The sequence below is a fragment of the Amblyomma maculatum genome, chromosome 11 (assembly GCF_055883805.1).
Source record: "Amblyomma maculatum isolate TAMU_Amacu chromosome 11, ASM5588380v1, whole genome shotgun sequence".
Taxonomy (NCBI): Eukaryota; Metazoa; Arthropoda; class Arachnida; order Ixodida; family Ixodidae; genus Amblyomma; species Amblyomma maculatum.
Genome location: NC_139354.1, coordinates 143,102,871 through 143,128,300, shown reverse-complemented (window position 1 = coordinate 143,128,300; position 25,430 = coordinate 143,102,871).

Genomic DNA, 25,430 nt, shown 5'->3' with positions numbered 1-25,430 from the left:
TGTGGTTCAAGATAGACTTGGTTGAGCGAGGACAGTATAACCAGCGCACATGGTCTGCTTCTAAGTGTAGTGTTATGTCAAGAAATTGGAGTGCCCCATCTTTTTGAAGTTCTGTTGTAAGCGTCAGTCCTAGCGCGCTTTCTTTAAAAGCCTTAAAACATCTATTAGCTTTTTAGTGAAGTTTCCCATGTGAGTGAACACGATGTAATCATCTACGTAGCGAAAAATCTCTACAGCTAACCCACCCCACTTACTTACAATTAATTTGTCAACGCGGGCGAGGAAGGTGTTCGAAAGCGCTGAGGCTACTTTAGACCCAATGAAAACACCGTCATTTTGAACAATGGATCTGCCATTCCATTAAATTACAGTCGACTGGAGGTATAAGGATAAGAACTGTAGGAAGGTCTCAAGGGAAACTCCACAACTTGCAATGAATTCTGTTTTATCATTGTCTTCAGAGATGCACTGTTTGACACTTTTCATTAGTCGCCATGCGGTAACGAGTAGTACCAGGTCTTGCACGTCCCCACATAAAATATCGCACTTAAAATATGGCGCACTAATGAAGAGTGTCGAACTGTGCGTTTCTGAAGGTAATGATGAAACAGAATTCATTGCAAGTTGTAGAATTTCCCTTAAGAGTTTCTTAGGGATCTTATCTTTTTACCCCCAGTCGACTGTAATTGCATGAAATGGCAGATCGTTTGCATCGGGTCTAAAGTAGCCCCAGCGCTTTATAACATCTTCCTCGCCCGGGTTCACAAATTATTTGAAAGTAGGTGTGTTGGGTTAGCTTTAAATATTTTTCGCTTCGCAGATGACTCACAAGGGAAACATCATCGAAAGGCCAATTGACGTATTGAAGTTTAAAAAAAAAGCCGGCTAGGGCTGACGTTTACGACAGAACTTTAAAAAAGATGTGGCTCCCCTAGTGAAAAGTTTCGTATCGCGACAAACGGGTTTGAATCGGTCCTGTAGTATCCCTTATAAATTTGATACTGGTGTGACCAGTTCTGTATGAAGCTTAAACGGGTTTATATCGGTCAGGTCAAGTCCGTATGAATCTCAATCCGGACGGTCCAGACCGGTATAGAGTTAATACAGGGCATACCATTTCCAGTATGCATCTTATACATGACATCTCAGTTTGGTATGGATATGAAACAGGGCGGACCAGTCCTGTATTGAGCTCATATAAGGACAGGTCTTGTCCGGTTTAACAGAAAGCGGACAAACCCGATGTGAATGAAACTGATGCGGGACAGAGTATTTCCCCTTCTCAGTACAATTCGGGTGGATCGTGAAGCTCAGCCAGGCTGACCACGTCAGTACATGCCTTCGCGCTAAATAAGCATGAAACCATACATATTATACGTTGCAACTATTCTGTATATGTGGAGTGCGCGTTGTTTCGCACATACCTAGAAGATATGAAGCCGTGGATGTGTGCGCTAGCAAGTACATACATGCATCGCATTTTGCTTTTGCGTGTGCAACAGTCGCTGCAACTTGTACGATCTTGCGGTGCATCTTCGTAATCTGCGACTGAAGATCTGCCACCTTTAACGCGAAAGTGCAAGCAAGAACGTAGCATTTCGTTAGCGCGGATAAAATACGCTCGAGAATAAATTAAACATCGCTGACCATCGAAATATGCACAGGTCGGCCGCACATCGGGAGTCGCTTCCTCGGGTGTTTACGTATGCAAAACACTTGGTCAGAAGTAAATTTATTGACGTCGCGGCTCCGCTGGCAGCAGGTGAAGCTAAAACAAGCAGTATTACAAGTGTTGGTGCACCGCATATATCTATATGTGGCTAAAATTGCATGCGTTTGAAGAGGATGACAAAACACATCAGCGCTAGTAAATTGTGACATTCCGAGGTTTGTCTGCAAGAAAGCGGTACATTGTAAAGATGCGGGACACGGATAACCCTTCGTGATAGCCAGGAAAAAGATGCAGCGTGTTTGAAGGGCGATCGTTCATTACGACCACAAATTCTAAACACTACAAAAATACACAAACTACAAAAGAGCAATCTCGACTGTATAAGCAGATTTATAACCACAACCACATATAACAAGGGCTTCAGTAAAGCCCTTTTAAATCTAGCGCTTTAGGCAGAACGTGCCTAGTGCTTTTAGCATTCCTTATGTCTTGCTTTGTTGTTGTGTATTCAGAGTGTATGCTCTGTGCTTAAAAAAAATGGTAATAAAAAAAAAACTGCCGTGGTGTAGTGGTTAAAGTGCGTGCTTTCTAGCTCAGAAGACCGAAGTTTGAATCACATGTAAATTTTTTTTCTTTCTGCTTCTTTTTCTTTCTTTTTCTTTTTCAAATGTAGTGGTGTTGTTTTATAGCTCTGCATGCTTTTTCCAGCCTGCCGTCCAGTTTTTTTGTGAAACAAGGGCCACGGACCATACAGGAATTTCCGGTATGAGAGCTCCGCGCGGTTTTATTTCGGTTCAGCCTGTATCAATTAACCAGAAAGCGGACGAACGCGTCATTTCTGGAACTGATACCGGGCAGAGTATTCCGCTTCTGAACAGAAGCCGGGCCGATCGACGAAGCTCAACCAAAATGACCATGCCGGACACGCCAGCGCACTAAATAAGCATGATACCAAACATATTATACAACTATTCTGTATGTAAAGGGCACGCTTCGTTTTCCAAATACCTCGAAAATGCGAAGCCGTCGATGTGTGCGCTAGCAAGCATATGCGCGCGTCCCGTCGCTTTTGCGCGTACAGCAGTCGCTGCAGCTCGTACGATCTTGCGGTGCGTCTTCATATCTGCGACTGAAGATCTGCCGCCTACAACACGAAAGTGGAAGCACGAACGTATCGTTTCGCTGGCGATGACAAAAAACTGGTCCAGAAAAAATAAACAAACGTCGCTGACCATCGAAAGATGCGCAGATAGCCGCACACCGGCGACGCGTTCTCGAATGTTTACTTATTGAAACCGCTCAGTCGGAAGTGTATTCATTGACATCGATGCTCCGCTGGTAGCACGTGAAGTTAAAACGCCCAGTATTACAAGTATTAGTGCACCGGATATCTTTGTATGTAGGAAAACTTACAAGCGTTCGTAGACAATGAAAAACATATCAGCACTAGTAAATTATGATATCTTGAGGTTTGCCATCAATAAAGCGACGCATTATAAAGATACGGCACATTTATGAACCCTCGTGATAGCCTGTAAAGATATTCAGCGTGTTTAAAGGGCGATCGGTGAATTACGGCCAGAAATTCTACCGCCAAGGAAAATATACAAACTACGAAAGAGCAAAAGTAGCTACATATACTGAATAATAACCGCTGTAACCATAACCTGCTGTAGAGTAGGGCTTTGGCACGGAGAATGGCCAACGACGCCAGAGAAGTTCGCAAACATGTCCTGGGCGACAACACCAGTAAAGCGCTTTGGAGTCCCACTAGATAGTTATCGCGATAGCGAATCGTACTTAAGGGCCCATGACTCAAGCCATGTGGGAAAAGGTGGAGGGGTGGAAAGGGCAACAATTGTCAGTTTTCGCCAGGGCCACAGTGTGCAATATGTTTTTTATGTCGAAGCTGTGGTACGTGATGCAAGTGTTGCATTGTGCAAGGATGAATGTACAGAGACTGCACCGGATATTTGTCATTTTTGTGTGAGCAGCAGAATGGGAACGATGTAGCCGGACCAGTTGGTTTAGGTGGGTGAAGGACGGTGGACTGGGTTCAGGGCATTTATTTCTACGACAGATTGTCAGCAGATTTCTTTTTGTTCGCGATGTAAAAGATCCATTTTTGCGTACTGTGTGCCAATTAAGGCTCGGAAATGCACTGCCGGACTTTGTTGTCTCGACCGAAAGTGTATTAGGACGTATTTTTGGTTATTTTAGAGAAGTTGTCGCTAGTGTGCGATTCCTGTCTGTTCGATTTTCTTATAAATATTTATCTTGTGTTAGCAGGAAGAAGCTGTACAAGGATTTGTGTGACGTAGTTCTTCCCATACCAATGTACAGGGCCTTATACAGTGGAGGACCAGGACGCGACGTACTTAAGCGGGTGAAGGCGATGGAGGTGCCGTCAAATGCAAAACCTTTTTATGCGAAGCATATTGCTAGAGGTAAACCACAGCCCTTCGTGACGGTTACGCGCCGCAAAGAACGTGGAATGCTACGTCACACCAGGTGATACGCTGACGTCACGACAGAGGAGAGACGGGGGTCCAGCTTGCGCCGTCGGCTGCGGTTGCACGCCGTGCAGACCACGTGGTATGGTCACGTCACACCACGTGATACGCTGACGTCACGACAGAGGAGAGACGGGGGCCCTGCTCTCGCCGTCGGCTGCAGTTGCACGCCGTGCGGACCACGTGGTATGGTGACGTCACACCACATGATACGCTGACGTCACGACAGAGGAGAGACGGGGGTCCAGCTCGCGCCGTCGGCTGCGGTTGCACGCCGTGCGGACCACGTGGTATGGTGACGTCACACCACGTAATACGCTGACGTCACGACAGAGGAGAGACGGGGACCGGCTCGCGCCGTCGGCTGCGGTTGCACGCTGTGCGGACCACGTGGTATAGCGCAGGTTTATATATAAAGGGGAGACGATTGCGCTCGCCTCCAGTAGACCCTCGCAAAAGGTGGCGATGCTTCCAGGGAGTGCAGCTGAGCTGTGGAATGAAAAGCAAAGGCTGCGGCGTGCTGCAGAGAGCCCAGAAGGGCGGGAACAACGTTTGGCCAAGGAGCGTACATATTCGCGTAGTGGCAATCGCGTATCGTTGGCCGGGGGGACGACATGTTCGTTGTGCGTGTCGGTAACACAGTTAGATTAGAGATGAACGAGTCATGCTATTACCTAGTTTTATGCGATGGAAAAACATTGTGCATTCCAAGTTTAAACCGTGTAAAAGCACGAATAACCAAGCAAATAAAAGTTTAGCCAAGTGTAACCATGGAAAGCCGAGTTTAGCAATCAATATGCTTCGCATCTGACCAGGCTTAACCAAGCTAAGCCTCAGCCATTTTTTTCTTTAAGTTGCACATGAAAACACTGCCAGTAAAGAAGTTCTTGGAACAGAAGAATTTATTTTTACCTTGGGGTTCGCATTGCCTAATTTGTAAACAGCAAGAAACTATAGACCACGTTTTCCTACCTTGTTGGGAAGGGGTATACTTTTGGGATATTTTACAAAGAACTTTAAAAAAGGAATTTTCATTAGACTCGCATGGTATTAGGTACTTGCCAGTAGAGAATGGGGATGGGGGGCCTTTTGACCTTATTATGCTAATGGCCCTCCACTGTATTTGGCGCTCGAGAATGGCAGGATACCATTGCGATTCTGACGCACGGCCAGCATGGATCTATTTTCGGGAAGGCATGAATAGATATATTTAAATTCAGAAACTTGCTCTTGAAGCTCCCGAGTGGCTCGTAAGATTGGAGCCGTTAGTGACCCTAGCAGAATTCTAGCATGACGACGCCACAACCCACCTGGATGATTGTTGTATTAACGAATGCTCATTGTGCCCTGTAAGTGGTTTTGTGTATTGTGCCGAAGTCAGGCAATAAAGAAAAAAAGTAGTGGTTAAGGTGCCTGTCTGAAGACCCTGAGGACTGAGGTTCGATTCCACACTTGGTAGTAAAATTCTTTTTTTTATTTATTATTTCAAACGTCATCATCATCATCATCAGCCGGATTATACCCACTGCAGGGCGAAGGCCTCTGCCATATCTCTCCACTTAACCCGGTTCTGTGCTAGCTGCATCTACTTGACCCTTGCGAACTTCTTAATCTCATCCACCCACCTAACTTTCTGCCGCCCCTTGCTACGCTTTCCTTTCCTTGGAATCCAGTTTGTTACATTCAGCGACCATCGGTTATCCTCTCTTCGCACTACATGTCCTGCCCATGTCCATTTCTTCTTAATTTCCACTAGAATGTCGGTAACTTGAGTTATTTCTCTGACCCACTCTGCACGCTTTCTATCTCTTAATGTTACCTCTACCATTTTTTCGTTCCATAGCCCTCTGTGTTGTCCTCAACTTAAGTAGAACTCTCTTGTTAGCCTCCACGTTTCAGCCCCATAGGTGAGTACAGGTAAGATGCAACTGTTGTATACTTTCCTCTTGAGCGATACCGGTAAGCTGCTAGTCATAATCTGCGAGTGCTTGCCGAATGCGCTCCATCCCAATCTTATTCTTGTTATTTCCTTTTTATGGTCCGGATCTGCGGTCACTACCTATCCTAAGTAGACATATTCTCCCACTACTTCCAGTATTTCGCTACCTAATGTAAACTGCTGTTTCTTCCCGAGGCTGTTGAACATTACCTTAGTCTTCTGCATATTGATTTTCAAGCCTACCTTTCTACTTTTCCTGTCTAGGTGATCAATCATGATTTGCAGTTCATCCCCCGAGTTGCTTAGCAAGGCAATGTCATCAGCAAATCGCAGATTACTGAGGTATTCTCCATTTACCCTTATCGCTAACTGCTCCCATTCCAAGTCTCTGAATACTTCCTCTAAACAAGCTGTGAATAGTACTGGGGAGATTGTGTCTCCTTGCCTAACACCTTTACGGGAATTTTGTTATTTTCTTTATGGAAACTATGGTTGCTGTGAAGCCACTATATATATCTTCCAGCACTTTCACGTACGGCTCATCTACCCCTGATTTCGCAAATGCCTGCATCACCGCCGAGGTTTCAACTGAGTCAAATGCTTTTTCGTAATCAATGAATGCTATGTATAAGGGCTGGTTATATTCCGAGCATTTTTCTATCACCTGATTGATGGTATGCATATAATCGATAGTAGAGTGCCGTTTCCGAAACCCTGCTTGATCTTTTGCTTGATTGCAGTCTAAGGTTGTCCTGATTCTATTAACGATTACCTTAGTAAATACCTTATACTTAACAGATAGTAAGCTGATTGGTCTGTAATTATTAAGGTCCTTAGAGTCCCCTTTCTTGTGAATGAGGAGAATGTTTGCGTTCTTCCATGGTTCCGGTACCGTCGATGACACCAGGCACTGCGTGTACAGGGTGGCCAGTTTCTCTAGCACGATATCCCCCCCGTCCTTCAGCAAATCTGTAGTTATCTGATCCTCTCCAGCTGATTTCCCCTTTTTCATAGTTTCTAGTGCTTTCTTGACCTCGTCCTTTGTCACTGGTGGAACGTCTGACTGTTTTTCCCTACCGCCAATCTCATTGCGGTCCTGACTACATTGGCTACTGTAGATATTTGTATAGAACTCCTCGGCTACTTTGACCATCCTGTCCATATTAGTGATGACGTTGCCCGCCTTGTCCCTTATCGCATACTTCTGGTTTTTGCCTATGCCCAATTTCTTCTTTACCGCTTTAAGGCTTCCCCCGTTCTTTACAGCATGCTCAATTTTCTCCATGTTATAATTCCTTATATCGGCCACCTTGCGCTTATTGATTAGCTTTGATATCTCGGCCAATTCGATCTGGTCTGTTGGATTTGAAATCAACTTTATGATGTGTTCAACCCCAGCCATTATGGAAGATGTAGAGTTAATCGGGAAAGTGCGATGCAGTGACCAATGGATGGTGAGGTCCCAAATTAGCCTAAATGAAGAAGGAACGCAGCAGATTAGTAAGAAAGAAACCCATCAACGAATTAGCGGTGAGGGGGAGGGCAGAAGAGTTCAGGATCTCGCTACAGAATAGGCATTCAGCTTTAACTGAGGATGGCGACATTACCCTAGAAGCAAGGAACAATAATTTCAGAGATATCATTACTTAGTGCGCGGTAGGAGTAGGCGATAGGATAGTTAGAGAGGATATGGGTAAGCTGTCTAAGGAGACGAAAGATTTGATTAAAAAACGCCAGAATATGAAAGCTTCAAATTTTAAATGTAGTAATTTTATTTTATATTGTTGCGTGCTTTTTCTACCCTGAAGACGCGTTTTTTTTCGGAAACGAGGGCCATCAACCATACAGGCCATTCCGAAATCAGGGCTCCGCGCGGTTTCGTTCCGTACTTTCCAGGGCAGTATAGGAATTTTCTGAAATAGCCACCAATCCTGTATCCAAGATCCTGTATAGTAAACCTGTATGCGATTTCCTGTACGAATTTTATTTAGGATTTTTCAGTAGGGACTCCAGTTTCTTGACTTAAGACTACACTTAGAAATGCACGATGTGTGCTGGTTATATTGTCCTCGTTCTACCAAATCTATCTTGAATCACAAGTATGGTCATCCAAAACTTGTGAAAAATGGCATTTTCGCGTGTCTTAAAAATCTGCCATTTCTGAACCTTGAGAAGTTAGAATTAATTTGTGTTGGATTTGTCAGGCTGTCCGATTAAGCTCTAGCGGTGACCCCCCCCCCCCCCAATTTAATTTTTCGGACATGTAATAAACTTATTGCATGGGTGGAGAATGGTGATAAGCCGAAGAGGGAAAGAAAGAAGTTTGTGGTAGTGCCGTACACTCATGGTGTTGCGCATGAGTTAAAGAATGTTGCAGGAAGATACAACGTTGACGTTGTGTTTTCAGCTCCGAGCAAACTTCACCGCTTGTGCAGGCAAGTGGAGGTAAAAGCAAAGGCAACATTCACTAAATAAAAGTAGTTGTCATTTAACTCTGACTAACCCTACTTGAATTGAGATAGCAACGGCAGAAGCTTCTTTTGTCTGCTACATTATTCCCCTATCACAGCCTATCAGTGTAAGGTGCTACATTATTGAGGACAGTTTAGCTATTCCTTTAAGAGTATGTCGCGAGAGCGTAAGCTACCAGCCTTCTTCTGCTGCTGCTCCTCCTCCTCTTCAAAAGGTCAAGCGTGGCCTCTGCCAGGACTACGCAACAGCTCGAAACCTGGCGCAGTATTGCTATCGTAATAACAAAAAAAAAAACGATTGGTGTTTGCCAGATCAACCATCAGAGTCGCTTTGTACCATACTGTGTGGGGGTGGTGTACAGGATACCTTGCACTTGCGGAGCGATTTATACAGGCTAGACGGAGCGATGCATAAATTTTCGTTTGAGTGAACATTACAACATTCGTGCAATGATTCTTATTGCAACCTTGCCCGTCACTGGAAGGAAAGTACATGCATTCCTCTTTTCTCTAACACCGTCATCCTCGCGAACATAAAGATAGGTTAACAAGTGAAATTATTGAGCATGAAGGAGCTCTGAACAAGGGTAAAGAGGGCACGCCTCAGTTCATAGGTCGAGCTAACGTTTCGACAAGTGGATTGTCTTCGTTAGGGCAAAGCGATCATCTTTGGCAGGGGTTTAAATATGCTTTTGCTTCCGAAGAAGAAAAGCTGAGGAGAGGAAGTGGATGAGAAGAAAGTAGGTCAAGGAGTGAAAAAAAAAAGTTTCTTTAGTATGTATTTTCCAGCCAGGAACCAGGAATTCTGGGGCCTGCAAAAAAGAAATAAAGCGGCAGTGCCAGAAAAAACTACAATACCGGGTGGATGATTAGTTACCACCTAAGCAGGTTTGATGCAGATATAACTTCTTACAAAGCAAAAGGCTTTGGAAACGACCCAGATAAGGAATATATCTAAGAGGAACAATTCTTAAAACTTTCTGGAAAGGAGCGGGGGGTGAAATTACAAAGACACAGATTATTAATCGCACACTGAACCACAACTGACACGCAAGAAAAAAATAGTTCGAGGGTAAACTCAAGTAGCAAGCGATAAGGGGGAAATGTGTTTGGAGAAACGTGTGCAGCTTGTGCTATTGCGGAAGGGAATAGAGTGTGCTCGTGCTGTGAGTAAACTGTACATTTTACGCTATGTGGGATTGTTTTCCCGAATAGTTATGGTGCAGAGGGAGTATACTTAAGGGATTCTAACGCTCCTTTAGAGATATTTATGCCTGCTGGGCCCTGTGTTCTAAATTGAATAATTAGATACGTCTCCCTATATTTTATTTCCCTTGCAGATTTAAAGCCTGACTGGAGAATATACAATTTAATTTCTTTGAACTTATGGCCTTTCCGATTGAAATGCTGGAAAACTGCTTTCGGAAGGTTTTTGCCTGTGTCTGCCCGATGGCCATTAAGTCTTATGTTCATTGTTTGGCCTGCCTCTCCGATGCCAGAAGGAGTATTTTAGAAGGTAGACAACGTTTGAATATGGGCAGTTAAAGCCTGATTTTATGTTAAACGTGAAATCGCTTGCATTACTTTTACCCGTGGTGTCTTTTTGTATATGACTGCACGTCTTACATCTAGGTCGAGAGTAAGGATGTGGTTGTGTTAGACGCATCTTGTCGCGTTTAGAATGCACTAGAATATGTCCGAGGTTTGCGTTACGCGTGTATGTTACCCTTGATGCCTCCGGGAATATTTTCTTCAGGCGTTCATAACACGTTAGTATGGAAAGGTATTTCCGCAGAATATTGTTTATGTTTGGAAGAGCATTGGAGTATTTCGTTACAAATGAAGGCTGGCGTTCAGTGTTGGTCTTTCTCTCCCTCCCTCACCCCCCCCCCCCCTCCGCCCCTCCTCCTTTTCAGAAAGATTTAAGAGTTGTTGCCCTGTACATATGTTCTTCATCAGGGCCCTTCCCAAAACCTGTCCCTTTTTAAAGTGTATCTGCACCAAGCCTGCTTAGGTGGTGAGTAATCATCCACCCGGTATTGTAGTTTTTTCTGGTACTGCCGCTGTTATTACTTTTGCAGGCCACAGTATCCCTGGTTCCTGGCTGAGAAATACATACTAAAGAAACCTTGTTTTTTTCACTCCGTGACCAATTTCTTCTCACCCACTTTCCCCCTCCCCAGTCTTTCTCCTTCGGAAGCAAAGGCATATTTAAACCCCTGCCAGTGATGATCGCTTTACCCGACGAAGACAAGTCCCCTTGTCGAAACGTTGGCAAGACCTGTGAACTGAGGCGCCCCCCTTTCCCCTTGTTCAGTGCTCCTTTATACCGTGTAGACCATCTTCTTCCTCTCGCTCTACGTGAAATTATAGAGGCATTTCATATTCACGATAATAGTACCGAGTGCATCAGCGATCCATCTATTGTTCTCAATGATAAAGAGTTATCCTATTTGTTCGCAAAGAACATAAAACTGTCTTTAGTGCCATGGCGATGATGTGTGTCCTGTCGCCTTTAGATATGATTTGTAGTTTTTGTTGCCTTTTTTGGCCTTTGGTGTTTTTGTGGTTAAGAAAATATCTAAAGAACATTTTCTTCGAATAAAAATTTTTTTGCGAGTTAGTGCTTGTGTTGTTTCTGTGTTCGTCTCGTCTTCTCGCACTGTTTTCACTATGAATCAGTATAATCTCGCCCAAAAACGCAGCCTTGATTAACTTATATTTATTCGCGCTCTGAATTTGTTGAACGCTTGTAAGATAATCACATATCAGATGTCAACAATTCGGGTTGCCACGAGGGACTAATCTGGCCGCCTCTTTTGTATTTCGTAATTATTTCAGTTGTAATGACAAGTTCTTGAGCTACTAGGCGTGGTGGTGATGTAGAATACGGTTGTTAATGGGAATTATTGTGGCAGTATTTTGCTACATGCGTCTACACTTTAGCGTAGACTGCCGGAATAAACTCAGCTGTAACGATTTGCAAAGATTTGTTCTCTTTGCTGCATTATTTAAATTAGCGGAAGTGCTTCACATTTTGTTGTGGATATATCAGCATTCACTTGAAGAAAGGATGTGCGAAAGCGATTCACGCTGCGTTCTCAAAAGTGTACTTCGGAACACGAACTAAAAGTTTTTTGTGGGTGGATGATGAACGCTAAACGCGACTCGAACATTCAATTAGAAATCACAAACTGTTACTCCACAGTGGTACAAAGCAAACAAGATTCCTTCATCTCACTTGCTAATCTAAGGACTCAGGGCATTTTCTCGTTTTGTGTCCGCAATGCTCGCCTTTCGCACTAATAAATGGCGTTTTATTTTTTTCATTGGCTTAAAAATCATTATTATCTATGTAGCGCCATGCTTATTATGCTTCCTTCTCGACGACATAAAAGCGAATGATTTTAAAAGCATGTTCAACTACTTTTTATTGATTCTTCCAGGAATAATTTTATACTGTGTACAAGGATTTCAATCGCCCGTGGTTAGAAGGCGGGGAAGGTGTCTCGCTTGCATTCATAATGTGTTGCCACATTAGAATTTACCTGCCAGGACATTCCGTATCTCCGTAATGGTTTCCATTATTCTAACACTTTTTCAGAGCTTGCCAACAGAGCTTCAGAATATTTTATTGAGACAATACTTATTAATTTATATCTACAATGAGAATTTGTTCCTAAGCGCGTTTTTGTGGACTTTGATACATGATGTCGCACTGTTTGTAAAATTCATTGATGTTTGGACAAAGCGCTGCTATAATTGTTTCAATTATTAGGTATAATAAAATACTTTTCCAGCATAGCCAAGCTACCATATGTAAATACCATAAATCACTTCCTTTTTGTAATTTATAATGCAACCCGTAAACATAAGGTTTAGAGCCCAGAAAGCTTTCTGCCCACCCTTGTGCGCGTCCTACAGCTTTCATGCATGTTTCATCCTATTTCATCATCAGGTAATTTATAACACTATGTGGATGTATGTGAGCAACACGATGGGGCTGAGAATCAAACCCTTTTGGCTGGAAGGTTTTACCAGGGTGCACTTCACGGGTTTGTGTTAGGCCCTCTTTTACAACATTTTGGGCGAGTTGGTTACGTACATTCATTATTACAGCGCTGTTGTGTCCTCTTCTTGTCCCGTCCGTCAGCGCTGTTGTGTCCTCTTCTTGTCCCGTCCGTCAGCGCTGTTGTGTCCTCTTCCTGTCCCGTCCGTCAGCGCTGTTGTGTCCTCTTCTTGTCCCGTCCGTCAGCGCTGTTGTGTCCTCTTCTTGTCCCGTCCGTCTTTGCGCTGTAATAATGAAGGCCCCCTTTTCTTTTTGAAAAAAAGCACTGATCTTCCTAATAATGCTAAGCCTTGTTGCATTTTTCACAAAACATTGCGTTTAGAATCGTTAGAACAGCGATTAGAAGAAGCGTTTAGAACATTCATAAGTGGGAATGGAAACGGAATGCTAATCGCTGTCGTGACAGCAGTACTAATAAGTATCTCCTTATTGTCCATTCAAATTTGTGAATATTTAGGCGCTAGCAAGACGCACAGTTAGTCTTAAAATATCGTAAACAATGTATAATCATGTTTACCGCACACAGGGATTCTTATTAAAATCGTTTCTTGGGCTAGTTGGTGCATACTTGAACTGGTGAAAAACTGCGCCGAACGAAACACACCACAAGAAAGAAGACGAGACACAGGCGCTTCTATTGCCGTGATTTGAGGGTGGTGCGGGGCTAAAGGATAAACTTTTCTAGTGTTCCAGCAATTTCAACCTATTATCAGGAATCGCATATCATTTTATTAGAATATATTCTAAATTTTACCGTCTTAGCACAAATATGCTAATGTTGCAGCTTTCGTAATGAGTAATTATGTTTGTTGAGGAAAACCCTTACTTAAATAACCATGACGATGTACAAACTGTCTGTGATTAGATAGCTTGTAGGTAATTCATGGTGCAGGGTAAGCCCCACTGCAGTTTCAGGACATTTCGGCAAAATTCTGAACACTTTCAAAACGAACTTCATTTATGTGGCTTTTCATGACATGTCACATATCTTATAATTTTTTTTGTGAGAAGATTGAGGAATCCGGAAGCTACTTATCTTGTCCCCAACAAATATGTAGTGCAGTGTGGTTCTGCGGTTCCAAAAATTGCAGACCAAGAAAAATGAGTTCAAAGATTTCATAACTTGTTTGCAAATTTAGGGAAAAAATTGTAAATCTTAATAAATCAAAGTGACCTAGTGCATACGTGAAGCCGACCATTTCAAGACGACACTGCTCTGTGGTGATTTCCATGAGTCGCCTTTCATTTTTCAGCTTTACAGCTGTCCAACGCCCTTGTCTGCACTTGTGAAATGCTTTCCTTCGTTCCTCGCTGCGCGTGTCTCTTCGTGTGGGTTCAAATATTTTACCTACTCTTTGTCGACCACTTTGGCTAGCTGGGCTCCTAGTGGTGCGAAAACATAGTTCGAAGGTTTATAACTTTGTTTCTACCAATCCAAGCTTCTATTTCAGTTTATCAGCCCATTCCCTGTCTCCGTGGCCCAAAATATGTCTTTCCATTATGTATGTCTCCCTAGCTGTCTGACGTAATCTTGGTAGCAGGTTCTTTTTTTGTAGAGAGCAAGAAAACAAGCATTACAAATTTGGGTACTCCACTCGCATTTTCTTGTTCGCTCAGTGCTGTGTTTAAATATGCGTTTATAGGCGCCTTCAGGGATAGGTGTGCCCGATCTTATAAAAAGCATCACTGGACTTTGATTTTGTACAGCTCAGTTGACATCAAAACTTAGTGGGAAGATTCTTCATATATGCACAATCCAGAACAGCAAAATTTAACAGGTTTCTTTATGGGGGGAGGGGGGTTTACTCCTGCACCCCCCCCCATAAAAGTCTGCAAGATGCTTCCTTGCGCTGAGATTTTACTAATTTATTTTTGAAGCAAACGTCCATGCTCTGTGTGGGATTCTAAACAAGCAAACTTATTATTCACGTTACAGCTCTCCAAAGCTTTGCCACTGATTTTATTGCTTCAAAATGATTTCTACCACCAAGAATTTTTGGTATAGAACAAGCCGTAGTCTCCTGGCTTATTGAGAGCAGCTGACGCATTTTTATTTATTTGTACGGCATTTATTACTTATACCTTTTAACAAAAACTTACTATTTACTCATTTAATTTAACTAACTTCATGCGTAATGCAAACACAAAAGAATCACCAATGCACTTTTAATCCAGCCTTGTATTTATTTATTAAAACATTGCGCACCTCTAGAAGCAATTTCCGGCCTTTGCTGTTACCATTGTCAACGCAAAAAAAAAAAAGGAATATCTCCTATAACTTTATATTCGCAAACTTTTCTGCAATACTGTTTGATTCCGCAAGGTGGTCTATGTAGAATGTGGAATTCTTGGCTTAGACGTATTACCTATAGAACAGCAACTGTGACCGCCATTTTTAAAGGATGTAAAACAGAATTTTATTCTTTACATATTTGTTAAAATGGCACTTCTCATTTTTATTATGAGCTGAGAAAGGTTCGCATCTTAAAGGAATTCATATGCAGTCTGCTTTAGATTATGCACATTTTATCATATCCGTACCGTTTGAGACTAAATCTTAGTTATAGGTTCCTGACTGCTCCAAACGGCTTTGTACTTGTTTTGGACTTGTAGAAGAATTCATTGTGGTTAAGCATTCGATTAAGTTAGCATCAAAGTTTGGTCATTAGCTCGGCCACCAATTGTCAGTCAAAAAGGACCTTGTTTCACATATCTTCTGAAAAACCTATAGAGGCTGACAACATCCCACCATGCGTATTCCTGCTATAAAATTTAGTAATGGTTTCTCTTACTTTCCAACCAAGCGTTTGGAGTTGGACTATCGGTATATTTAGTACCAGAGTCTGCAAGTCGGACTTGACAATAGAGCAAATATTAATTAGCCCTCCGCGTTGCATGTATTACATTATATATAGAAGATTTCACTCTTTCACGCGCTTTAAGAGACTAGAACTGCTTTACATAGAGAATCATCTTTGAGCTGTTACATGTGTTCTGCCAGCTGGATCACTAGCTCTAACTGCCTTCTAAGTTCCAAATCGTCCTGTAACTTTTCTTCATTGAGTTTTACGTGGCACTTATAGTCCACGGAAGAGCATCAATGAATAACGTTATATCAAGGTCCGCACTTTATTCTAGCAGACTCAGTGTCGCGTGCACAGCGGAACGCCATTGCTTAATTTTTTTAAAGACATTCTGCTGTTTGCGGGTTGCAAGAACATTTCGCAGTAGTTCCCAAGAATGCCATCAAATCTGTTTTTTGCAGAACAAGTATTACACGAACATCCGCACTTATTCTTGCAGACCGCATGAATTGTGCAAGTTTCAAAGCACTGGCTTGCTTTTTATTTCAAAAGCGATCAATGTATGGTCAAATCCTTTCCTTCCGATAATAAGAAAACGAGACCTTGCTAGCGGATATACCGTTGATTTTTAGGACAAAATAATCGTCAAAATGACCATTCCCAACGTCTATATCCTAACAGAACAGGACGCGGATATTTATTGCACCTGCGTTTACTGAAAGAAAAAAATAATTTGTGGCAACATTTCCAGCATTGATTCCCCTCAGAAATAAGCCTCTCTTGGTTACACCAGCGTATTTACGAAAATATCTTAATAATTTGGTTCGCACTGTCAACTCACACGCTCAGAGTTTTTTACGTCTTCGACTAGAGTGCTAACAATTTGAACAAATTATTCATTGTTAGATAAGTTGTAGTGACTGACAGCACATTTGATATGCAAAATATTTGCTAGCAAACATGGCCTACAAAGTATCCAATCCTATATTTGCTCTTTTAAAGAGGCAAAATGAAGAGAACGGCAACGCTGACACTCCGTCTTTTTGTTCTCTTATGTGCATAGCTATTTGCGACACGCACGATATCGGGATTCACTGCCTTTCATTGCTAAACTGAATGTAAAGCATTTATGCGAACATTTGTTCGCATCTTTAAATATTGTGAGGTGAAAATTGGTGACACTAGCGTGCAATAAAACTTTCAAAGTAAGACTGGACATTTTGGTGGTAACAGGGGTTTTTTAGAAATCAGCATGACATTTTATTAGTGATCATATTTTATCCTTTATAACACGTTAGTTTGTGTACAAGACATTAGGTTCTAACATTTTCGTCCGCAAAAACAACGATAATAATAGCCCATCGCGGCTTGCTCCTCCAGCCCTACTCTCGCAGCCGCTACATAGCGGGTTCGATGAATAGACCACCTGTCATTTTGTGCAGGAGGGGAAAGGGGGGGGGGGATAACTTTGATATGTTTGTAATATTTCTTACTGCAGTGAAGGCAGCTGCGTCACTTTTTAAAAAGAAAGAGTTCGGAATACAGATATACAGTTTACGACCCCCTGAACACGAATACGACGTTAAATTTAGTCATAAGTGACCGCAAACTACGTTTTAATCAGAAAAACGTGCATCAACGCCGTGGGGCGTTTTGAAAGTGGCGCTCTTGCCTGTGATTGGTCAAGCGCGCCGTGACGTCAATGACCGCGTGCCATTCAGTGGTAGCGGCGGTCCAAGCGATTGTACATGCACGCATGTGCTTTTCTGTGGATATATGCTGCTGAACATGCAACGATCACGCTGCTCAGGGGAATATGATATTGAGCCGTACTTGTTCGAACCAGCGGCGGCTTCGGAACAAGGTGACACTGGCGGCAGCGGCGACATGACGAGAGAGGAGACAGCGCTAACCTTTTCCCGCATGGGAAATTCACACTGGTACGTACCGCTGCGCTGCACTGCTGTATGCGCCTTTGATCCACTCTCAATTACTCGTGCCCTAAATCTCCTGCCAGACTCGAACGAAGCAGTGCCACGTCAATGCGCTTGATGTGACGATTGTAAACAAATGAACTCATCCAGACGAGCCGTCGCTCCAGTTTTGTTGCGTGAATTTAGTCATTTATATGTCAGCAAGAGCAGCAAAAGCCATGCTCTCAGCTCCCGCAACCTTGAGTACGTATACATTTTAATCTGGCGGGATTTAGCAAATTAACGCGGGAGCGCGGTATCGACGAGAAGCCAGGCCGCTACCTTGCTGCGCGCGCGTAATCCCATTTAGAACACCGGTAAAAATACCGAAACGCTAGGACAGCTTTCGGCAGTCACGCGCTGTCATGTCGCGAGTTTAGCACACTTCATTTAGCTGCGCTTAACATCGCGACTTCGACCACAGACATCATGCTGCCCCGATTTCTTCTCTTAATTGGGATAGTTGAATTTCGCAGGAGCTCTCCAAGAACCTGAAAATAAGAAAATGGCCATAAGATATAAACATGACATAAGAAACTTAATTTAACAAAGCAGAGGCGAGTTCAGGATGTGCGTTCTCCTGTATGACATAGGTTTCTGACTTCCATTTTAAAAAGTTCGTACTTGGCATGTGCAAGCAGAATCGGATCGCCAAGTGCAAAACGTATAGAGGTCCAAAACTGCTCGTTTTCCTGCACAAAACTTTTCATGAGCAAATAAGGGCTGCCTTTCCATTCGTCGATTCAGCAGTGTGATGACTCTTTCCGCATCGCACCGATAGCCTAATCATGAAAAAAAAAAAAGTCCTACTCTCTCACAGTTTTCCAGCCGCGTCAGCGGGCGCCAATGCTGAATAGTTTTACTTTCACCTGTGCCTTCATCTGCCCGGCCACCCATCTGCCCCACAGAACAAAAACGTAAACAGAACAGAAGAGCAATATGATGTATTTGACCTCTTACCTCGAGTTTTCTTCTTTTTGCGAAAGCAGCTCTTGGCGGCGGACAGGTGCTCTTGTGTGCGAAGACAGAAGGCACAGCACCGGTTTCAATCGCGCAGATTTGATCGGTATCCCAAAAGATCACATCAACGACAAGCTTTGGTGATAGCCACTGTCGCGAAAATGATCTGATCAGATCACCGACGATTTTGTTGGCTTGAAATCCTTCCTCTTGACCGCGGCAACCCAAAGCGCCGATAGCTTGCGCTCCTTTGGGAATTTATGAAACGCGACATCTTCTCGGCCGCCAGTGTTCGTGCAGCCATAGGCTGCGCAGAACCACGGCATGGTCGTTCTTTTCATGAAGAACGGTGCAAAATGCACTTAAAAAGCTTGCGGTAACATTCGCAAGAAGAAAACAAGCGCGAGACAAGAAAAAGGTTGCACTGCGTAGCCTGCAAGCGACAGGTGATGCACGGCCTGCTCGGGCAATAGAAGCGGAAGAGAGGTAGACGCCGTCCTTGACGTCACTACCGCCTGCCGTACTCCTGTCGTCTGCTACTGACATCCCCCCTCCAACGCTGTGCACTGCGGAGAAGCCTGAACGGGGTAGCAACTTTAATCGATGATTACGTCACTATTTCAAAAGCTAAAGCAACAATATTTTGTATACTTAACATATAAACCTTGCAGATTCGACCCTCTGAAGCGCATCAAATTCTAAAACCGGTGCAGCTTCCCTTTAAACGTTGAATATTTTTATTCGGAAGCATTCCGAACATACGCATCTGCTGTCACAGCAGCAGAGGATAGAACGAGCGCGCATTTCTATGGTCTTTCTAGGCTTCCTTGGGTAGTTCGAATGAACAGCATTAACCAAGTTGCCCTAAAGCAAGTACTTCTGCTACCTAGTTGACCGATGTGAGCAGTTCAATGTTAATTATATACAGATATTAATAAACGTCATTATGATATCTGCCGGCCATATTTTAATCTGAAATTGGAGGGTTTCCACGCGCAAACGCAGGAAAGGATTTTAAAATCCTTCAAATTATGATCTGATACGATATATTGAATCGCAAGTATGGAAAAAAAATAATTATAATTTTCCTGTCTATACTTACTATAATACAGAATGGCGTCGCTGTGATTGGCGACGCCGGTAGAAAAGAGTTAAGAGAAAACTTCCGCTTGTGTATTTAGGTGTGGAAAACAAGCGGTAAAATATCGTATGTATACAGCTGCGGAGAGGTAAAGCCAGCTACACCAGTCTTCAAATGGGTACACATTTGACTGTAGACATTTGAACCTGTATTGCTAATCTATATTACTTAAGTATAGTGGCCGCTTCTGGTGTATACTTCCTTCAGTTGCACTTCATGAAATTGTCCACTAAAACAGGAAACGGCAATTTTAGCTACATAGAGCCTATATGCTGATTTCTAGCGTTTCTATAATTTTGCCGAAGTCCGTAATAATCCTGCGCAGACCACAACGACATAGCGAGAACAAATTCTGAGAAGTTTTCAAATGGTGGCATAGCCAAATATTTTTGTTCACATAACGCGGAAGCAATACAAATTTTTGTGGCAAGAAAGTTGCTACAGGAATAATAACAACACAGAGGGCTGATGAACGCTTAAAATTGGCAGAAACTCTAAAACTGCGTATTTTTCTCTCTCTTCATCTTTCTTGGAGCAGATCTTTTTCTGGCCCGTGCTGGATGACATTTTGTTTATATCTTTTGAAGCTGTGGTGCCCCTCGGCCCCTTTTAGTGCTTCAAACCACACGCCCTTTTTCTATTTGTACTGGGTTTTGTCCGGCCAGCGCGAGGGGCAGCATGTTATCGGCGCGGAAACGAGGGTAAATAAGGACATCGAAAGAAAGATTCAGGGCTTTTATTGCGAAAGCAATACTTCTCTAGGTTTCGAACCTTCAACGTGGCGCGGCCGCACCCACATGACGCTGTGACCTCACACCCCAAGTGACACTAGGGTGAGAGCTGGGCTACCAACTCAAGAGGTCGGCGCAGTGCGTGACGACATACCCCACGTGGCACAAAAGCGAGAGATGTGCTGGCAGGAGCTTCCAACTTGGGTCTCTGGTTTCACATGGGACAGTTATGTCAGAATCAGCCTCCCAGGACCCTGGCAATCACGTTACCCCTATAGGCCACTAAGGCACGTTCATACGAGTTGGTTAAAGCGGGGTTTTATATGTGGGCTGAGGAAGAAGAAAAAAAGAGGAAGAAGACCGCTCTGTACCCGCGGCTTATGCTTTCGCTCAATGTTTGGTTCAGCAGCATTGAACCCTTGTAATTGTTTTCTTTGCTGGTGGCCAGCGAGAGGCAATTTCGCGGCTGTGGAGCGTCACGGGCCAGCGAGATATGCGCGGACAGTGGAACGAAAAAGGCCGCGTCAAACATGGAAGTGGTGCCTGCAGACATGGCTTAAAAATATTTGGCTGAGTTGCTGATAGGTAAGGATCAATGTTTCTTATACCGCCGTTATTGATTTGGCGGTATCGCTCGCACTATTTGCGCCGCAGGGTGCTTTGTCTTGCCGCGTTAAAGCCCTGACCCACGCTCTGTTTCAGTCCTGGTGTTTATTTATATATTCATACAGAGTTCTGCAGCACCCGAAGGTGTTATTGCTCAGGGAGGGGGATGACAAATACCTACCTTGGAAGGCCGGAAATACAATAAAAATACAAAAATAAAGAAGATATCACGACACAAGCGAAAATGCAGAATTAAAAACATGCATCCAAGGTGGCAACTGCTCACCGAATAAGGTGATGAAGACACACAACGACAAAGTTATAAAGAAATCACACGCAAGAATACTGCCCACCACGTCATATGTTAAAAAGCGTGAATTATATTTTTAGTGCAGGACTGAGTGATGCTGGCTGCCAGTCGGATCCAATTATTATTCGTCAGTGGAAAGAATCAGGTTTTGTACACCTCTGTCCGGCATTTTATTTCTCGGATCTTCCACTGATGATTACGTCCTCTCGGAAAAAGGTGAATTGAAGCAGATACCGGTCTTTGTCAATAAAGCTGACAAGCTTAAAACGCTTAGCTTTCCAAAAGAGATGCGATACATGATCTGTAGCATGAACAGTTTTCTGAGGTGAGCTAAAGATTCCCAACCGAGATGGTCTTTAAGAAATGGGACGCTAGATGGAAAGTTATAACTGCTAGACACAAATCTGCTCGCATTATTTTGGACACGCTCAAGCATATCAGATACGTAAGCAAACTGGGGTCCCATACAGCGCATGCATATTCAAGAATAGGTCGTATGTAAGTTAAATAAATAAATAAATAAAAGAGGATGGCAAAAGTTATGGGGGAAAGAGAAAGATACAAGGTACTCAATGCGGATTTTCAGAAAATAGCAAGGAGAGAAAAGAATACCTTCCTGAACATACAGTGCCAAGCAGTTGAGGACAACAACAAATTAAGGAACACAAGAGCTCTGTATAAGACAATCAAAGATATCAAAGAAAGCTTCTGTGCTAAGCTGGACATGATAAAGGACAAACGAGGCAAGGACCTCACTGAAGCCTCAGAGATAAAGAATAAGTTGCAGGAATACACAGAAGAACTGTACCAGAAGGACCCGGATGTGCAAAGCCAACGTAAGACGGTTGTGATTACTGATCTCGAGCCGGGCATCCTTAACAGAGAAGTTGAATGGGCCTTAGGCAGCCTTGCTAAGAACAAAGCTAGCGGAATTGATGGCATTCCAGCTGAGTTGCTTCAAAACCTCAACCATGACGCTGATAACATTCAGCATACAATGTGTCAGAAGATTTGGTCAGTTTACATCCCCATTCCAAAGAAAGGCAGTGCCAAAGATTGTTCTAACTACCACACGATCGCGCTTATTTCGCATGCTAGCAAGGTGATGTTGAAAATCCTTCAATGTAGGCTGCAGCAGTATGTGGATCGGGAGCTTCCGGACGTGCCAGCTGGGTTTCGCAAGGGTAGAGGAACTAGAGACCAGGTTGCCAACTTTCGCTGGATCATGGAAAAAGCAAGAGAGTTCCAGAAACCAACCTACTTCTGCTTTACTGATTAGGCGAAAGCATTTGACTGCGTAGATCACAGAAGATTGTGGCAAGCTCTCCTAGAGATGGGAGTTCCAATTCACCTCATCTGTCTCCTCAGGAACCTGTATGAAGGGCAAGAGGCCACAGTCAGAGCTGGGCATAGTCTTACTAATTGGTTTGCGATTGAGAAAGGAGTGAAACAAGGCTGCATACTGTCTCCCTGCCTATTTAACCTATATGCAGAGTGCATCATGAGGAAGGCCGGTCTGGACGAGTCTTCAGCTGGAGTGAAGATTGCTGGAAAACGTATCAACAACCTTTGATATGCGGATGATACCGCTTTAATGCCAGAAAGTGAAGTGGAACTCAAGAGAATTCTGATGCGCTGTCACGAAATCGGCGCCCATTTTCATCAAGCCGGTACGGCGCGAGGCCCGCACGGCGTGGCGTGGAAGGCATGGAGTTTTCTCTCCCCTTCCCCGCGCGGGAGAGCGCGTAGCTTTGTACGCGTTGCCGTCACCCTCTTTCCCATTGCCCGGGGAGGACGGTGGTTGATCGGACTGGAATCAGCCGGAAAATTCCAGCATCTTCTGTAGGACCTGGCCAATGGCGACGCGCGGCTCGACGGGAGGAAGAGAGAGCGCTATAACCAGCAAAGCGAAGTGTGTGTGCGTGCTAGCTTTGACGCGTGCTAACAAACAGACGCGGCGCGCCCTATTTAAAAAGACCGCGCCGCTTGATGAGTCAGTCAGTCGGTTCGCCAGTGTTTTGCGACGTGCTCGCCTGTGCTTCGGCTGGACTCCCGGGGATCACCCGCTGCTGGCAAGCCCACGGACTTTCAAGGGAGCGGCGCTCGTCTCGTATGGCGGCCACATCGTGACTCTTGAGGCGTCGGACTACAACAGTGCCCGCTGAACAATTTATGTAACTCTCTCGTGTTTGATCTGTTGTAAAGCCTGTTGTATTAAATCATTCTGTAGTTGCATGCTTAGCGTTTGTATTCTGTGAACCTCTCGTCTGTGTATTTCAAGCAATCTTGTGTATTCCTTTGTATCGTCTCTTGCTGTGCATAAATTGTGTTTTGTTTGTTACTTCTGACTCCGATCCTTACTCTGGTTTGAACCAGCGACCGCTGGGCACCAAACGACCACCCCCTTCTGTCACTACAAGGTAGTTGAATTCCGGCTGAGCTTGCCACGCAAGTCGAGGGCATCTCCTTTGCGACCGGAACAGCTACCCCCACTCACTCTAAGGGTGTCATGGAGTGTGCGCACCGTTAAGGGCGCATCGTTAATAATACCTCCCCTAATTATTAACGGGTGACATGCGCGTACAAGAAGAGAGTGAGAAGTTTGGGCTTAAGTTCAGTTCAGGCGTTCAGTCGTGTCCGACTCTTCGTGACCCTATGGACCATGTCACGCCACGCTTTCCGGTCTCTCACTATCTTCTTAACATCACATAGCTTCATCTGCAATGCCTCGAGAATGCCATCTAACCATCGCGTTCGCTGCCTACCCCTTCTCCGGCTACCCTCAACCTTTCCCAACATCAAATCTTTCTCCAGCGACTCCTCTCTTCTCAACAGATGACCAAAGTCTGGCTTAAACTGAACATTAAAAAGACAAAGATCATGGCGTCTTGCCCTATCAAGTCCTGGAGCATCAAGGGACAAGAAGTGGAAGCTATGACAGATTTTCTCTTCTTGGGCTCCAAGATCACTCTGGAAGGAGACTGCAGCCATAAAATTAGAAGACGCCTGCATCTGGGAAAGAGAGCCATGATTAGCCTTGAGCGCCTAGTAAAGAGCAGAGACATTAGTCTGCCAACCAAGATCCGTATAACTCGTGCTATGGTCTTTCCAGTTGTGACGTATGGATGCGAGATTTGGACTGTGAAGAATGCTGACCGCCGAAGAATTGCCGCGTTTGAATTGTGGTGCTGGCGGAGACTATTGAGAGTTCCTTGGACTGCCATAAGATCAAAAAGGTCGATATTGTCGACCATAAACCCTGACTGTTCATTGGAGGGTCAAAGTCTAAGTTAAAGCTCAGCTACTTTGGTCATCTGACGAGGAGAGAGGAGTCGCTGGAGAAAGATTTGATGTTGGGAAAGGTTGAGGGTCGCCGGAGAAGGGGTAGGCAGCGAACGCAATGGTTAGATGGCATCCTCGAGGCGCTGCAGATGACGTTATGTGATGTTAGGAAGATAGAGACCGGAAAGCGTGGCGTGACATTGTCCATAGGGGCACGAAGAGTCGGACACGACTGAAAGACTGAACTTAAGTTAAATACAGGGGATGCTTGACGGCTCACTGTGCTTTGTTGAAATTATGCTTTAAAAAATAAAGCATTCTGGAGGCTTTGGATGTAATATGCTCAACTTGCCTCGTCCACGTAAGGGTATATGTGTAATATACGCCGAGATATTTATATTCAGAAACTTTTGGAAGGTAACATTATGTAATGAATAAGAGCTAAGTATAGGGGAACGCTTTCGAGTAAACAAGATAAGTTGGAATTTTATAGTGTTCAAAGACATTTGCTAATTTGAGCACCAGCACCGGATAGAATCTAAGTCTCGCAGAAGTTTTAATGCATCGAAAGAACTTTCCACCACATGGTACACGACACAGCCCTCATCATATAGCCGAACTTGGCAGGTAAGGTCAAGAACATTATCATTATTAAAAATAAGAACAGAAAGGAATCAAAGGACAGACCCCTGAGGCCCACCCGACGAGATATTTACATAATCCGATTGACAAACATTAATCACAATACGCTGCATGCGGTTCCGGAAATATGACTGAAGGCTCTCAATGACAGTGGGATGCAGAGGAAGACAGCGTAACGTATGTCCTAATAGTACACAAGGCACAAAATCAAAGGCTTTTTGAAATCCAGAAATACACAATCTATTTTATAGCCATGATGAAAAGAGGAAAACAGATCATCACTATTCGCAAGCAACTGGGTGGTACAAGAAATACCT